Here is an 18,661-nt window from a genome sequence, read left to right as displayed (position 1 = left end):
CCAAGCTCACTTGATTTGCCATCTTTCTCTTAAAATACGCTTGTTCTTTTGTTACTGAATGTTTGTAGTTCTTTATAGATTCTGGCTATTAATCCTCTAATGGAAGAATGCCTGGAAAAGATTTTCCCCAATTCCATAGTTTTCCTCTTCACTCGGTTGATTGTTTCTTTGCTGTGCAGAAGCTTTTTAATTTGATCCAATCCCATTTGTTGATTCTAGCTATTACTTCCTGAGCTACTGGTAAATGTCATCTTCTGTAACACAACACTGACTCTGCCACTTTTCTGTTTAAAAATCGTCAAAGATTTATAAAATCTCCAGAGGAAGCCTCTGTTCCTTAAGCCAAGAAGCCCTGCCATGATCTAGCACTGCCCCCTACCCAGCCCATTCAGGCCATTTCCCAACAAGCCCCTTTCTATTCTGAAGCAATATCTTGCCATGGTGCAGGCCTTTGCATACCCCAGTGCCCTTGCATGTACTGTTCTTTTTTTTATCACAACTCTCTACCCCTTCTCTGGCTGCTCAGCAAAACCTCAGCACTATCTTTCATGATTTCAAGTTACACCGCAGGCCATTTGGGATGTCCCTCCAGGGTTACATAAAGCATTTTCTTCCCTGTTCCTCTTCATGTATTTCCACACAGTAATGTCCAACCCCCAAAACCAGATTGCCAGCCCGTGGAAGAGAGAAATCCTGCCTTAATTTTTATATATTTTTATAATATAAATCAAGGAAAAATAAAGTTCTGCAAACATACTAAAGCCAGAAGTTTCTGAAAGCAAGTGTTTTATGCAAACCAGGGGGATAATTATAACAAGAATAAGTCACAGCTATTTTGAAGTGCACAAAATGACTAGGCACTATAGGAGCAGTTCATTCAGTCCTTTTATCCACTCTATGAGGAAGAATTGTTTTTGATCCCATTTTTTTCTTTTTAATGAGGCAAATGAAGTATAGAGCGATCACGCACACACACACAAACACACGCTCCGTTTTGGAGGCAGAAAGCCATGGTTCCTGGTGTGACTGTTCTCTATCATCTGCGTGACCTTGGAGCAATCCACTTAGTCTCCCGTCCTTGCCCCTCTGGATTGGGGAAAGACTTGCTGCAATAATGAAATGGTACTATTCGTAAAATGATCGGCACAGAGTAGATACTCAGCGTCTTTCCCAGGTGGTAACCTCTGGGTCTGCGGGAGTGCTACTACAACCCTAGACTGGGCAGTAGCCTGCACCGGGCTGAGGTGTGGGCATGCTGCGAGGTGACTTGCCTGGCTCACCTTCGAGGCCAGCTCTGGGTCTCCCCAGCAAGACCCCGCTCCGGGGCACTCAAGAGAGAGGCTGGGGACGGGGTTGAGATAAACGTGAGCACACCGCCTGGCTCCTTCCCGGGTGAATTTTATGAAGCCGAAAGCTTAGCAGTTTGGTCTGAGGTCGTGAAGCAGATGTGAAAGTGTTCGATAGGAATCTGTGTCAACCGCGTGCGAAAGGGCCCGCGCCCAGGTGTCAGGGCTGGGAGATTTGGTACAGGTGGGATCGACTCGCAGGGCAACCTGTGCGCCTGGAGGTGTTGCAGCTGCTTCTCCGTCACCGCAGCCCCTCGCAGCAGCTCGCTCAGGAACACACTGACATTTCCCAAGGTATTGATTACCGGAGCAGACTCAGTTTGGGAAGGGGAGGCGAGGGTGGGGCTGTGGATCGACTTTATTATTTGTGGGAGGAAAAAAAAGAAGAAGAAACAAGGTTGCTTTTGTTTGGAAGACAAAACCAAAATTATCGGTTGAATGAGGCTGAATTAAGCACTGAAAGTGCAGTCTTTCCAGAGTGCTGATGATGCAGGTGCAGATCGATGGCAAACTATTTCCAAGGGGGAAACCGGGCTCTGCTTATTAACAACGAATTACGCCAAGTTTTCTGCGGAATCGGGCTCGCTCTCCTAGAGGCTGCCACATACAGTAGCGGAACTGGCGAGGTCCAGGCTGGGTCACGAACCTGGACCCGGAGTGGCACTTTCGCAGCACCAAGGCTCGGGGTACCCAGATGCCGGATGCTGGGCAGCCCGCATCGCCGCTAGGAAGAACAGGAAGCCCACCACACTCCCGTCAGGGTTTAAGATAGAATCCGAATTAATAAAGCCAATATTCAACCAGAAGCAACAGCTTGCTCTTACCAGAAGTTAAAATGTGAAAATCCTTCCCTACCGGTGAGTCAGCAGCCACACCACAATCCTATCCCGAGAACTACAAATTAACCCCTGGCACAGCAGAGTTCCTCAGAACTGCCCAGCATCCACCGAGGCAGAACTCGCCCCACAGGTGAGCACATATTTTGGTTATGACTCTGACCACAGACAACAGTTTTCTATAATCAGTCAGTCTCCAGTCAGTCTACAAACCCAGATGCTTTCCCCTGGAGAATCAGTGTTTCTTATTCATAAGTACAGTAGTAACATACACACAAGATATACGTGTGTGTGGGTTATTATGATGTGTTTAAATTTTTAACAATTATCACGGCAAAAGACACATTGCTGTTGCCCCTCAAAATACTCCCTCTCGCCTCTAACACAATTATCTGTTGTTCTTGGCCTTTTGGAAGCTGTTCTAGAAGAGCTCTTTTTGTGAACGAAGGGTCATTAGTTGCAATGCTGTGGCTACCTTGATGTCCTGAATCGATTCTAAACAGTGACCTTTCGTGGTCATTTTGACTTTGGAGAAGAGCCTGAAGGTTCATGGTGTCACATCCAGTGAATAAGGTGGATGAGGATGCAGCATAATGTTTTTATGAGCCCGCTTTTCCGTTGCATGGCATTTGGCAACAGCATCATCACATCTTTAAAGACACTCACAAAAGAGGACTTCCAGGACTGCCTCAGAAAATGACCACAATGACAGGATGTGCTCCAAGCAAGGGGGGAGTAATTTGAAAGGGTTACGTGTCATTTACTGTAAGGAATTTTTTACAATTTAAACATTCAGCATATTTGGGTCACCTTGTGTGCATATACACACACAGAGCTACATACTTGTGTAGTTATATAATTCTATTATATATAATATGGAAATAATTTGTAATATCCATTAATATTTATATACACTATATTAGTGGATACTATAAACAACAGGGAAATTCTGGGTTGTTGGAGGTCCACGTTTTCAGTTTTGACAGATCGTCACAAGCCAGTCGCACTTCCTATTATCTGAATGATGGTGACTGATGCCCCATGTACCTGGATGGTTTGCAGCCGTCAGATTCCCCTCCCTCCGCACAGTCTTTGGTCCGCTGAACACCTGGGTACTGCGTCTGTCGGCATCGAACACCCAGCATCCACAGAGCTCTTTCATGTCTGGCCTGGCACACTTTTGCCCAAAGAGGCCAAGGGGACTGTCACTGGTGTTGGTCACCAGCAGGTTATTCTGGATGCCCAAAGCTTCTAGTCTGTGGCACTGCTGGAGAACAGGAGGTCAACAGTTGTCACCCGGGTCCTGAGGAGGTCTGGGGTGCCTGCAGAGCAATACAAAGCCCCTCTGAGGGACTGCTGGCTGCAAGCCTCTCAGGAAAGACCTCTGTGAGCATCTTCCCTCTGGTCACAGGATCTCAAGCCCAGCACAGAGAGCTAAATGGTGAACAGATACTACGTCCCTTCTTTCTTTCTCCTTCCCATAAAAAAGAAAGCTCAGGGCACAGGAGTGGGCAGAGGAGAGGGAAGCATTGTCCCCAGTAAAAGCACCTCTGCCCCAGCTCTCTCAGCCAAAGTGCACTCCCTACACACATTTTTATCCATCCCACAGAGGACCCAGGCTGCTTCCAAGAATATCCACAACACGATAAATAGGAAAATCTAATTAAAAGACAAAGCCAGGGAAGAGATATATGGGATGGGAAATGAAGGCCAAGGGGAAACAGAACCACTCTCAGCATTGTATTCTGCCCAATTGTTACATGTTGGACTCTAAATAGTCTCTAAGCAACCTCCCTGGTGATGGGGGGCGGGGTGCTCGCGTCCAGACCCATGATGTGTACAAAGAGGATATCCACACTCAGTCTTGAGTAATTATCACAGAGAGGAACACAGGAAATGGAGATGGTGTGACACTCGGCTTCTCAGAGTCTCTGCTTCTCCTCTGGACACGGGTGCAAGAGCAAAAAGCCCGGCCAGGCACCTTCCAGCCCTTCTGAGCAGCCCTGATTTCTCCACGGGCCCCCACTTCACTCCCTGCCGCCTTCATCCGCCCTCCCCAGGGTGTCAAACCCGAGACCCTCCCTCCACAACCCACTGGGCTCCTAGTGAGCGAAGCACTTCCTCCCTTTGCTTCTTCATCTTTTATAACTTAGTTGGCAGCCATTAAATATTACAGTTTTTCAAAAATTACACAGTACAGCACACCCGCAGAGCTGGAGCTGTGTAACTGTGGCCTGCTTCAATGGACAAAGTCACCTCCGATTTGCCTCCCCTCCCCAGTCTGGATGCAGCCCCTGGCACTCACCTTGTCCTCAAACCCAGTCTTGATAACAAAAACTTCCCTATTTAGGTCAAGTAAGGAGAAAAGGCAAATGAGGTGAGCAAAACTGCACCCAAAAGCCTAAAACTCAGACCTGTGGCTTTGCCATGCCTCCTCTAGACCCACAGTCAGACACCTCTGACAAGGCTCTGTCCTCTGACTGACAGAGCTCCCGCTCTCCAGGGTATCCTGGAAAGACACCTCATGGGTATGGGTGTCCCAAGCTGCATGCCAACTTTAAACAAGGGGTCAGACACCTCTGACAAGGCTCTGTCCTCTGACTGACAGAGCTCCCACTCTCCAGGGTATCCTGGAAAGACACCTCATGGGTATGGGTGTCCCAAGCTGCATGCCAACTTTGGTTACAGGGCCAAGGCAGGGGATCTCAGTGACGCGGCTGCTTCGCTTTATTTTTTCCTTCCAATGTCTTCCCCACCGTTCCCTCACCCAGCCACTCTGCCTTCTCTAACCTGTCAGGCTGACGTGGACACAAAGATGAACTGCAGGCTCTGAGGCAGTAGATAGACATTACAAGTGGAAACAAAAACAAAACAACGACCAATCAACAAACAATAACCAATAAAACCCTCTTTTTTTCTAGAAACAGTCCGCAGCCTGTTTGCCAGAGGCAGGCCGGTGCCCCATGGTCCTGGCAGCTGAGCCTCGTGCGCCATCTAGGAGCAGAGGGCGGCACTGCAGGCTTCCCCCTTGGGTTGGCCTGGGCCTCCTGTCCTCGCAGACCCTTGGGGAGGAAACGCGCTGTGCTGGAGAGTGCGGCTATGCAGACAGACTCCACCCCTTCACCCGCTGCGGGGCCTTGGGCATTTTGTTCCCTTATCTACAGAACAAGGATTATCAGGCCAGCCTTCCTGAGTGAATGGAGGATTAAATGAGAAAAACTACATAATCTGCCTATAACATGCAGCCGATAAACTTGTAACTTTTATTTCCTTCTCCCACCACGCCATAAACTGACTACACCCACAGACAAGTTACTGGGTGAGAGGAAGGGGAGGAGCACCTGCGAAATGGATTTGGGGAAGCAGAGGTCACATACTGCTCCGCTGGTAGGGAGGGGAAGGGAAAGTGTAAAGCTGGATGTGTCACAGGCCCTGAGTTCAAGCAAATACACAGAATGGTTGTAAAGACAAATAAGGCAGGCTCTCGGGGAGAGTACTAGTGTAAATAAGAAGGCAAGGTAGGTACTGCATTAGACACGGGACAAAGTGCTCACCTATACAGCTTTCCAAACTATCAAACACCTCTCTCCATCCCTGCACACCTCTCACAACGAGGGCAGGCTGTTCCTCCCCCTCCGGAGAGCAAAACCACAGACAAGCCAAGGGAGGCTCAGAAAAGGTTAGGAGGCACTCTGGGCTAAGCCGCGGGTCACCCCACTTCTTCTGATCCTGTCTCAGGTCTGACCCACCTTCATCTTTTTCTTTTTTTTTTTTTTTTTTCCAAAATGGCTTCTCCACTTCTGTCCCTCAGATAAAGCAAATTCAGAATCTGATCTTTCTTCCCCCACCCCTTTACCATGGGGACAGGGCAGAGGCAACCCAAGTGTCCATCAACTGGTGAACGGATTTTTTTTTTAAATGTGATATACTCATGCAATGGAGTATTGAGTCACAATGAGGAATAAAGGAACAATAAGGAATACACAGGATGGACCTTAGAAACGTGATGCCAACTGAAACAAGCCAGCCACAAAGAAGCAAAAACAAACAAAAAACATGTGGCATGTGATTCCACTTATACGATATGTCCACAACGGGCAACTCTGTGGAGACAGAAGGGCGGATGGGAGGAAATGGGGTTCCTGGGAGTGAGTGCAAGACTTCCTTTCAGAGTGATGAAAATTTTCCACCATAATTATGCTGATGTTTGCACAATTCTATGAATACACTAAAACCTACCGAGTCGTGTACTTTACATTGAAAAACAGGACGGCATCAAAATTATATACCAGAATAAAGCTGTTATATTAAAAACAAGACACCTCTATCTCCCATCATTTCCTTGCTAGTCTAAATTACTTCATATATTTCTTCAAAAATAATTATATTTAGCTAATATTTGTGTATCTGCTTACTGTCCTCCACAATACAGGAAATTTAACAGAGCATGGAGCCTAAGGCTTTTCACTTTCACATTCCAAACAAACTTAGGAAATCCTTGGCACAAAGGGTGCTGAACAAATGAGCAGTTCAGCCGAGATAGTTCCTGGCCTGTCGTAACTCTGAACTCCACTGTACCAGCAAGCCCTGACCTCCAGCTGGTGTGCTCCACAAACCAAACCCTGTTTCAAGGCTGCTGACATCATGCCTCACGAGCTCACTGTGGCCTCTACTGATGTTCTGAATTCCACTGGGAGAACCCAGCTTGGGACCCCAGTGAGTCTGGGGCCTTCTGCATCAGAATCACCAAAGGTCCCCTGTAAAACACTCAGATTCCTGGAACGCATTCAAGGCATCCTGGATTAAAATCCCTGAGTGGGGCTCAGAACCTACATGTGTAACGCGTGTCCCTTCCCAGACACCAGAACGGGACAGGTGTTGACCCTCAGCCTCAAAGTCATCCAGGGTCAAAGGCACAGCCAGGAGGTTGAGGCCCTGTGTGACTCTGCCCACTGTCCACCTGCTCTCCTCACACTGCTGCCCTTGGCGGCTCCACAGCACCTGCTGTTTTGGAGAAAAGAAATGGCCTCTCCCTCTCCCCTTGCTTGGCTCCAACACCCCTACACCTCCTCTACTCAGGCATCACCTGCCCTGCAAGTCTTCCTGGGTCAGGTGCTGTGCTCCACACTTCCTACAGCTCCACTCACTACGGCCCAGTGGTCCTCAGCCAAGGGTTCCTGTTCCCCCCAAGGGATACTTGGCAATTCTGGATACTTTTTAATTGTCACAACTGGGGTGGATGTACTACTGTCATCTAGTGGACCAAGTCCGGGGATGCTGCTAAATCTACCATACACAGAACAGACCCCGGACCCCAAAGGATTATCGGGCATTTTGTTTCCTTATCTGCAGAACAAGGATTATCAGGCCAGCCTTCCTGGGTGAACGGAGGATTAAATGAGAAAAACTACATAATCTGCCATCAAGGCATCAACAGTGTTCAGACTCAGCCTGCTCCGGCCGATGGTCACTGAGCCACTCCAGGGAGTGTGTAAGATGTGCATGACTGCACTACCAGCTGCACGGCCTCACACTTAGCAAGTGTTCAGTGCATACCACTAAAATAAATTATTTGTCCCCTTCACCTAGCAATTAAGTGTGTTCGGTGAGACTCCCTCGGTCTAGGAAAGTTCTGCAGCTGCTAACAAACACCTTCACAATACAACAGGGTAACGTAAGTAAAGTGAGGTGATCTTAGGTGAAGCATTGGTGAACCGGGATCAAGCAACGGGGTGGCTATAGCGTTAAGCCGAAATTTGACTGTGGGCTTCCAGTTGGCTATTTGACGAAAAAAAGGAAGACCTAAGACTCAGGACCTCCATGCAGTTAAAGGTCCCAGCTGCTTACCTGAAGCCCAGTTTCCCCTGGTGTTCAGAGGTAGAACAGGCAACACTCTCAACAGCTATACGGGAGTCTCTTCACACTGTATGTAATTTTCCCAAATCTTTGTTTCCCCCTCTCTGAATCATTCTTTTTGCTATGTTGCTTGATGGCTTCACCCCATGCCATCAGGGCCACAGGTCTAGTTTTGGCCAATGGGATGAAGACAGGCACCACACAAGCAGGAGCCTCAGATGTGTTTGCGCAGCTGGATGTTATTTCTTGCATCTCTGCCATCATTGTGACCCAGGAGCATGGCTAAATAAATACATAACTGTGATTTTTTTTTTCCAATACTGATGACCAAACCCAGGGACTCTGCACTGAGCTATAGAGACAAGACCTCCTTACAATGATAAATTGCCCAGTCTGGGCTTAAACTTGTAATCCTCCTGCCTTAGCCTCCCAGAATGCTAGGATGACAGGCATCCACCTCCACACTGTTAAATTCAACCTTTACTGGGGCTAAGGCGAAGTAAATTGTTTTGGGTTTGGGTAACTTAACGTTTTCCCCCACCTAAGCAGTAACACTTTGATGACAAACTACATTTTCCCATACATGACCCCTACTGAGCTGGGCATTTAAAGATACCTGATATGAATGTGTCGATCGGATATGGATTGGGAACATAACCAATCGGAGATATTTCAAGCAAAATAACAGAATAAACTAAACTCTGCGTCTTTACACTGAGCAATCAATTGATTGAACCTGTCTCTAGATTCAGATGTTTTAAATGGTCCCATCATCTCAGATCTGGCAGAGAACCTTACACAGACAATGCAACAAAGTTTCCTGGTCTTAGCTCCCTCCCAGTATCAGCCTCCCCTAGATGGCTGGGTTCTTTCCAGTCACCTCAGACCACTCAAAATTTTGCGCTCTCATGACTGCATACAGCTCTACTTCCAATTCAGAGAGACCCTTCCCAAGCTACCTTCCACTACCGTAAGGCCTGGCATCTGTGGTTTGTCTGCTCACAAATGAAAAGACCTGGCCCCGAATATGTCTGCATTCTCAACTCCACATGTTGCTAAGTGGCTAAAAGTATGGAACTACTGGGTTCCTGTCTTTTACGTTCTGTGACCTTGGGAAAGCGTTCAACCTCTCTGAGCCTCCGCCAACTGAGTGTGCAATGGACATGATAATATTAACTCACCGACCTTACAGTTGCTAAACTGAAGATGATAAGGCATGAGGCGGTTAGTGCAGCCCCTGATACAGCTGGCGTGAGCTCTTATCATTTGGCTCTGGGTGCAGGAAGTAGCCAGGTCACAGCAGAGCTTCAGTGGGGTGGCATGGAAAGCAGAGATTATAGGGCCCAGCCTGAGCACCCACTGTGTTGTGTGGAGCACGCACACACCCTGCCATCTGTCCTCACCCCACCTTCTTTGTCCCCACGTGGGAATTTTCCTGTTACTCTGGAATTGATGACTATGGAAGTCATTTGGTTCCTGGCTCAGGGAGGAAGACCTCTAAGAGAAATTGGTCCTGCAGAAGGCAATCATATATCCTGTGCTGGCCCTGGATGGTCCCAATTTATATCTGTTGTCTTAGCATAACTATTAATAACTCCCCACTCCATTTTCTACTCTGAAGTGTCCAAGTTTGAACACTAAATTATAGGATCACCTGCCAGGAGCCAGAGTTGGAAGGTGACTGCAAAAAGGAGGAGCTACTGCCTTCACCCCCCAACCTGAGGATCTGCAAGACCCTCTAGCCCTGCCTTCAGAGCAAAGGGGAGTAAGGATATTCTTTTACTCAAAGCAAAACTTAACGTAGGCAATGACTGAGGGTGGCCATTTCTCCTCCCATTCTCTGTGTCTCCAGAGTTCTCCTGGGATGCTCCCCATGACTCTGTGGCAGAGGATATAGCCACAGAGAGCTGAGATAGCCACTCAGAGCTGAGATATCCAGCTCCTTGGATAGCCACTAAGCAAAAGACTGAGGGCCATTAGTTGGGGCTAAAGAGGGACAGGGCTGGCCCTTTTTAAGGTGTCTCCAGGATAGACAGGGCACAGGAGAAGCTAGGACCAAGTCCATTACCCATGAAATAGCCGTCATGTTTCCAAAAGCCTCAAACAGCAAAGCAGACCTGGTATTACCCAGAGTGGGATCAGAAATGCTACCCCCAGCCAGAGCCACGTAAAGATCTCGTCTGCCTCCCTTTCCTCCCCATTCTAACACAAAGGCAGGGAAGTGGAAGATGTGTCAAGTGCTGACTATGCACTTATGCACACCTTTTCAGGTTATGCCTGAGAAGGGAGAGCAAGAAATCTGACTGCACCTGAAATTGGAGATATAAATTGTACCAGACAGATTTTTCATAGCAGAAAGCAGCCAGAAGGTTTAGGGACCTCCCACCCAATGGGGTAGATTTAACACACTGTTGATAATAGGATAGAAAAAACAGAATTGTATTTATATTCCACTGAATTGAAATTACTCCCCAAAGTAATGACTTGTCATTACTTTGATTACGTACTTTACACTCTATGTTTCACCTTCTGCATCTCATGTAAGACTCACAACTTTTTACCCCATCTAACTGATGATTAAACGGAGGCTTCAAGAGGAAAAGTGACCTGCCCAGATGTCACTAGAGGAAGGATCTGAGCCCAAGTCTGCCCACCTGCGCGTTCTTCACTCTTTTACCTCCACTGAGCTGCTTCCTCACCTCTGCCCTTAACCACCTCAACCTGCAGATGTCCCCAGGGCCTACTCAGTGCCACACTGTCACCCTCGCCTATGCAATGGTACTCGGCCTCTGTGGAGCAGACTCTACTTGTGCCTGACCGCAAGGTCTGCAGGGAGTTAATAAAGTATTCCAACAGAATATCTGCACCAAGGCCCTATTGACTGGAGTCCATTTCCTGAGCTGGCACACATTTTTATTTTCTCTCTCTCTAGCAATTGTTGTAAAGGAAGTGTTACTGCCAATCTTGAAGCCTCGTACCAGCATTCCTTGCTCATCACCAAAGATTTGGTCATCAAAGCCACCTCCCAGTCAAGGCCATCACAAAGGCAAAATCCCTCAGGGAAGAGTAAAGACAGGTCTAGGCTCTAGACTCTAAGGGTTCCAGAAAACACACTTCTGTTCCACTCTTTATGGAATTGTCACTCATTTATAAGTGGATATCAATTTTTCCCTGCCTCCTCTTTTTTCCTAAGAAATCTACAACTGATTCATTATAGTATTACAATACTCAATGGATAGAGACCACCCAAATGTCCAAGGTGATGGTTGAATCATCACGGTAAACCCACTCGGTGAAATACTGTGAAGGCTTTCTAAGGCAGTGAAGAAGGCTCTACATCCCAAAACAGGGCTGTCTCCCATTTACATCCTTCAAATGAATAGCAAGGTACAGAATGGACTATACAGTTTTGTGTAAGTAAAAGAGCTGAGAATACGCACTTGTTTGTATTAACATGAGACAATGGAAAGATAAAGTTGAAGAAAATGGTGGCGTTGGATGAGGCGAGAAGAACAGGGATGACAGGAATAGAGTTGGGACTTCTCTGAGGCTAGAAGTGGGGAGAATCGGGGGATAGGGGGGTCTGCCCTACCTGGCACAGTCAACAGGTGCACTGTCGTCAGAGAGTCGAAAAATCAATTTTTAAAACCTATGAAATACAAGAGGATATCCGAGACTGAATCCTGGATTTAAAAAAAAAAAAGACATTAATGGAAAACCTGGTGGAATCTGAAGCCTTCAGTTCAGCTCGGCATCATGTCAGTGTTAATTTTCTATCTTCACAAATGTATCTTGGTGAGGTAAGATGCTAACATTAGGGAAAGCTGGGTGAAGGGTAACTATAGGAATTCTCTTCAGCTATTTTTAGGAGATTCCTGTAAACTCAAAATTATTATTCTGAAATTAAGTTTATTTTTAAAAATATGTGAGACGTGCTGAATGGCATATGGATGAGCAAGCATCAACAAAACTTTTTAAAAGGCAACTAAAGTTTGTCTACTTCTGTTTCTCACCACAGACTGGCAAGTCAACACATCAGTGACACAACTCTCCACTCCACTCCTGCAGCCAGGACAAGCATTCATCCTGCACCGGCTCTGAGGAAACATCTTTAATGCATTCTTCGTTGGAGTGATATAAATGTCCCATGTGTATAAAAGTAAAATACATCTGAAAACTAAAAGAGCCACAATACTAAGCATAAATAACCTAACTCTGCCCCCTAGCCCCCTTGAGTCCAGATCTGAGGAGCTCTCACCAAAATCCTATCAGAGTAAAAGTCATAGAATTCAAACCTTGATCCCTCCAAACCCAGATCCCACAAGGTTTCTGAGCAGGATGTTTTGAGGATGACAAAGTGGGAAAAAGAGATCCCAACAGGAACTCACAGTTCCTCTCCATCCTTTGTGAAAGTGTGAAGAAGACTGTGAATGTCTCACCACCAAGTGTCTGACACTGTGCCTCCTACCAGGCATCTGCGTGTCCAGGGACATCAGCTGGCGGCGCCTTGGGCATTGACCCTGGATCTGAAAGGAGCCGGCAGAGCAGAAGGGACACTGAGGACAGGTGCTTCCCCTGCAGGTCCACAGCATTTCCTTTGAGCACATGTACTTCAGAGCTCTCCTCCTCCTCCCAAAGCCCTCCACAGAGAACCCCGCTCTGTCCCATCCACAGGACTCCCGTATTTAATCACAAGCTCCTATCGTTACGTGTTTGAGTACAGCCATTTCTAAGCCCTGCAGGTATCTGCCCACTTTGGAGCCTTTGAAATAACTCCTTCCTCTGCCCCATCTGACCCCATGGCTCATGCTCTGTTTATCCAGGATATGTGCTCAAAGCCACCTCCTCAGAGAGGCCTTCCCTCACCACCCTATCATAACTCTCCATTCTCTTACCCCACTTTATTTATCTTCATAGTCTCCTGACATTTATCCATGTGTTGACTAGGCTGTCACTGACACATCGCCAGAACCCAACATTTTCCAGAGTCAACAGCAGGTCCAAAGGCCCTGAAGTACAAATGGCCATTGGTGTACTAAAGGAGAAGGAAAGAGGAAGTGTGGCAAGACGGAAAGCACTAGAGGTGAACTAAGGCTGGTATTTAGGGACCAGGTCACGAAGGCCTTTGCAGACTGCCACAAGTGATGTGAGGCTTATTCTTAGTGTATCACATAGCCTCTGCAGTGAAATCAGGCAGGGGTTGGGCCACACGTGGTTGATGTCATCTCATTAAGTTCGGCCTAAAGAGCATTCTCATGTCCATGTGAAAGACAGATTGAATAGGGCAAGAGGTAACGCAGAGGGAACAGTTACAGAGGCTACCAGAATAGCCCAAGAGAGATGGGATGGTAACTTGGATTAAGGGGGTAACTGATGCAGACAGACACAGCAGATGGAAGGACTATGGGTACTTCTTGCCCATTTGCACATAAATTGCATCTGGATTGTGGGAGGGAAAGAAAAGGCAAAGATGATTCTTTGTGGACCTAAGCAACTGAACGGACCCCATCTATTCTTTTGTCTGTGGACATCCAATTTTCCCAACACCATTTTTTTAAAGACACTGTGAGTTCTCCATTGCATCTCCTTGGACCTTTTGTAAAAGACCAGTTAACTATATACAGATGGATTAATTTCTGGGCTCTCTGTTATGTGCCACTATCTTTACACAGTACCGTAATATTTTGCTTATTGTAGCTTTACAATATATTTTGAAATCAGGAAATGTGATGCCTCCAGCATTTCCTCAAGATTGATTTGGCTATTTCTGGCCTTTCTGGTTCCATATGAATTGTAGGATTTTTTTTTTTTATATTTATGTGAACATGACTTTAAAATTTACTAGGGGTTGAATGGAATCTGTAGATCACTTTCAATGGTATGCACATCTTTAACAATATCAAGTCTTTCAATCCATGATGATAGGTTGTCTTCCCATTTGTTAGTATCTTCTTCATTTTCTTTCATCAATGTTTTATAGTTTTCAGTCCACAAATGTTTCGCCTTCATAATTAATCCAGTAAGTATATGAAAAAGGCCTAAATGCAAATTTGCATCACTAAATGCAAATCAAAACACAATGAAATATCACCTCGTATATGTCAGGATGGCTATCCAAAGAAACAAAGATAACAAACATCAGCCCAGATATGGAGAAAATGAAACACATGCACATGATTCAAGGTCAACGCAAAAGGTAGTAACTGCTATGAAAAAGAGAATGGACATTTCTTTTAAAAATAAGAATAAAACTACCGTGTGATTCAGCAATCTCACTTCTGGGTATTTATTCAGAAGAATTGAAATTAGGATCTAAAAGAGATACTAAAACTCTCAGGTGCATTACAGAACTATTCACAACATCCAAGATGCACAAACAATGTAAATACCCATCAACAGATGAATAGATTAAAAAAATGTAGAATAGAAATATGGAATATTTTCTTTTACAAACAGGAAATGCTGCAATATACAACAAGTCTTGAAAGTTGACGGTACACTGCTAAGTGAAGTAAGCCAGGCAATATTCCTTGGACTGAGGACCAATATCTAGAATATATAAAGAATTCAAAAAATTAGATCCCCAAAACAAAAAATCTAATAAAAAATGAGAAACTAAAGTGATTCAACACTTCTGAAAAGGGCCAATGGCCAATAAGTGCATAAAAAATGTTCAACATCTCTGGCCATTAGAGAAAGGCAAATTAAAATAACACTGAGACTCTCACTCCAGAAAGAATGGCATTTATGAAGCAATCAAATAATAACAAATCCTGGTGACGCTGCAAGGAAAAGCAACCCTTCTACATTGATGAGAATGTAAACTAATACAACCACTGTGAAAATCAGTGTGGAGATTCCTCAAAAAAATAAAACTAGAATGTTTACAGCAGCACAATTCACAACAGCTAAATCTTGGAAGTGACCTATATGTTCATCAACAAAAGAATGGATAAATAAAAGGGGGTATTTACAGGCAACGGAGTACTACTCTGCCATAAAGAAGGATAGACTCGAGCCATTTGTAGGAAAATGGATTCACGTTGAGACTATAATGTTAAGTGAAATAAATCACACACAAAAGCTTAAATATTGCAGGGTTTTTCTCATATGAGAAACTCAAATTATAAATAAAGACTAAAAGAAAAGACAGATAATAGGAAGTAGGAAGACAGATCTTTGTCAAATGGGAAAGGGATCAAGAGACAGAGGGCAGTGGGAGGGCAAGGAGAGAAGGGATGGAGAAAGGAGTTAAGCTGTGTTGTGTACATGCGCCAACTCCACACAAGGAATGTAAACATTATGGACTGAAAACACGTACTAATGAAAGTAAATAAATTTTGTAAAAATTAGATCCCTCAGTAAAAGAGCCAATTTAAAAAAGGGCAACTGAAATGAACAGACACTTCACAGAAGTACAAATGCCCAATAAATACATGAAAACAGCTTTCCCATTTCCGGCTATGTGGAGGCGGCTGTGTGTCTGTGAGATCCCAAAGTTGAGACTTTTCTTCCCACACCCGAGGTGCCCCCCCACCCTACCCACCCCAACAGCTCTGCAGCTGTCCCCATGCCACAAAATGAATATACTGAATTACACTGTAAACACTATGGGTATCGTCTGGATTACCATGAGAGAAAGAGAAAGTAGGCTCATGAATGTTCAAAGAAGGCAAAAAAAAATTAGCCTGAAGGCTAAGCTCTACCATAACAGCACTGTGCCAAGAAAATACAAATAAAGACTATCAAAAGTTTTAGCTATTATAAACTGTGCTGCTATAAACATGGGTACACATATATCGCCGTGGTATGATGCTTTTAATTCTTTTGAGAAGATACCCAGCAAGGGAATTGCTGGGTGAAAGGGACTTCCAATCCTAGTTGTTTGAGGTCTCTCTATATTAATTTCCACAGTGGTTGCACCAGACTGCACTCCCACCAATAATAAAGAAGGGTCCTTTCTCCCCACAGCCCCGCCAACATTTGCTATTGATTTCATAATAGCAGCCATTCTTTCTGGGGTGGTGGAATTTCAGTGTTGTTTTCATTTGCATCTGTCAAATGATCAGAGATGTTGAATATTTTTTCATATGTTTATTTGCTATTTCTACTCCTTTGTCTGAGAAATGTCTGTTCACTTCAGATGCCCATTTTTGGACTGGGTCTTTAATTTGGAAACAGCCCAATTGCTCATCAACTGGAGATTTGATAAAGAAAATGTGTTTTTTTATGAGAATGGAGTACTACTCAGCCATAAAGAATGAGGAATTAGAAAGATTCATAGCTAAATGAATGCACATTAAGTGAAATAAATAGACATACATGTAAATACTGAATAGTTTCTGTGGTGTGAGAAACTGAAAGTGTAAGTAGGATCAGAAGGTATTATAATAATAGATAATGTGAAATAGGAGGAAAAGGTGCAAAGGGGGAAAGGAAGTGGGAAGGATTGGGGAAAGGGAAAACAGGAATGGAATTAATATGAGAATATGAAAAATGGAAACAAAGTCTTTGTAAAAAGGAGGGGCAGAGGGAGGGGTTGAAAAGAGGGCAGGGGAATGGGGAAAAAATAAGAACCAAGATAGATTATATAAAGGTGCAAATTTTCACTGATGAATGTCATATTGTTATGCCTAAAATGTACCAATAAAATTAATTTTAAAAAAAGAAGACTATCAAGATGCATGAAAAGGGAAAGAACAAGAACAGTGATGTGACTCGGCAGGGAGTGGTACCTGCCCACCGGCTGCACAGAAAGGGTCAGTCTGGAGCAAACATTCTTTCCAACATGATTAAACAAAAAGAAAAAGGAAAGGCGGGAAAATGGGAAGTCCCTCCACTCAAAGTTCATGTCCAGGGAGAAACAGAAGTACTAGAAGTTATTGGACCTGAGGCCAGGGGTTTAGCTCAGTGGTGACGCCACCTGTCTCACAAGCACAAGAATCCCCGGTACCAAAAAAAAAAAAAAAAAAAAGTGATTCAAACTGGAAAAAAAAAAAGGCATAGATGAGGATGGTTACTAACGTCTGCTTTGTTGGAGATGACTTTCCAAGAAAACCACCTAAATATGAAGGGTTCATTAGGCCAATGGGCTTAGGCTTCAAGAAAGCCAATGTAACAGCCTGAACTGAAAGCCACCTTTTGCTTGCCAATAGTTGGTGTTAAAAAAAAATCCTTCATCACACTATACAACTTCTGGTGCTATGACCAAAGTTATGATTGGCAGAAGAGGTGAACATGAGCGAGTTGGGCCTTGCAACACAGGAAGCAAGGTGACTCAGGGAAAATAAGCCCAGGTAACCAACAACCCTGAAAATGCTGGTGGGTCAATGCAGGCTTAGTGGTTTGATCCATGTTTTTTATACAGCAACTTCCTATACTTACTGAAGACTACAGACCAATCCGAAAAACCACTATCACTGTGAACACTCCTGAACAACTTTCATCACTGTAGTCATCAAGAGAGCTATTTAATAAACTGTAAAAACATTAAAATGGTCTGGATTTATAAAAAAAAAAACATGAAAAAAATTTCAGCATCTCTGGGCATTAGAGAAATATATATTAAAACAACACTAAGATTTCCTCTTACTCTAGAAAGAATGGCAACTGCCCAGAAATCAAATAATAACACATGTTGGTGAGGCTATGAGGAAAAAGGAACACTTCTATATTTTTGGCGGGAATGTAAATCTGTATAATCCCTATGAAAATCACTCAAAAAAAACTAAAGCTAGAGATTCCATTTGATTGACCTATTCCTTTTCTGGAATCTTTAAGAAAGAGCTAAAGACAGGACACATTATAGTGATACACAGATGCCCATGTTTAAAGCAGCACAATTTATAATAGCTAAATCTTGGAAGTGGCCTGCAGGTCCATCAGCAAATGAATGGATAAAGAGAACGTGGTATTTACACCCAGTGGAGTACTACTCTGTCTTAGAGAAGGACACACTCCAGTCATTTATAGAGAAATGGATGCCCCATGAGACCATGTTAAGTGAAATAAATCAGATGCACAAGTTTAAATATTTCACGGTTTCTCTTATATGAGAAACCCAAAGTATAAAAAAGGGCAAAATAAGACAGGTCATAGAAAATAGAGAGGTCTTTTGTAAAAGGGTCAAGAGAAGGGTGGAGGAAAGAGGAAGACGGTGAAGAAAGGATTAAGATGTGTTATGTAAATGTACCAATCCCCCAAGAGGAATGCGATCATTACGTGCTGTAAACTTGTACGGACAAATAAATACTGCGTAAGGTATTTAAACTAGAGGAGTTCACAGAATTAAGTGTGGACTGCTGGCTGCCACTGGCTAGAGAAAGGAAAAGGTGGGAGTTAATGAGCATGAAGTTTCAGTTAAGCAAGATAAGTTCCAGAGATGCGCTGTAAGATATTGTGCCTAGAGTCCATGGTACTATATCGTACACTTAAAAATTTGTCAAAAGTGTGTGTCTTGTGTTCAAAATTCTCACCACAATAAAAGGAGATCTTTCAAAAACCTATGTGTGTCTTAGAACCAAGAACAAAGCCCCCAAGTGACACATATTTCTACTCTGAGCTCTGTGCTCCACAATTACATGTTGATAACAGAACAAATTTTTAGACAACTCAGATTGCATC

The 18,661-nt window shown here is 44.4% G+C and overlaps 1 pseudogene; it reads left to right on the top strand.

Moving 5' to 3' along the window:
* The first annotated feature begins 11,794 nt into the window (after positions 1 to 11,794).
* LOC104852953 lies at positions 11,795 to 17,328 on the top strand (annotated as a pseudogene).
* Positions 17,329 to 18,661: the final 1,333 nt, after the last annotated feature.

Source organism: Fukomys damarensis, unplaced genomic scaffold (assembly GCF_012274545.1).
Source record: "Fukomys damarensis isolate Sample0158 unplaced genomic scaffold, DMR_v1.0_HiC HiC_scaffold_34, whole genome shotgun sequence".
Taxonomy (NCBI): Eukaryota; Metazoa; Chordata; class Mammalia; order Rodentia; family Bathyergidae; genus Fukomys; species Fukomys damarensis.
The sequence above is the reverse complement of the archived record's forward strand: the minus strand, read 5'-3'. Positions and strand labels throughout refer to the sequence as shown.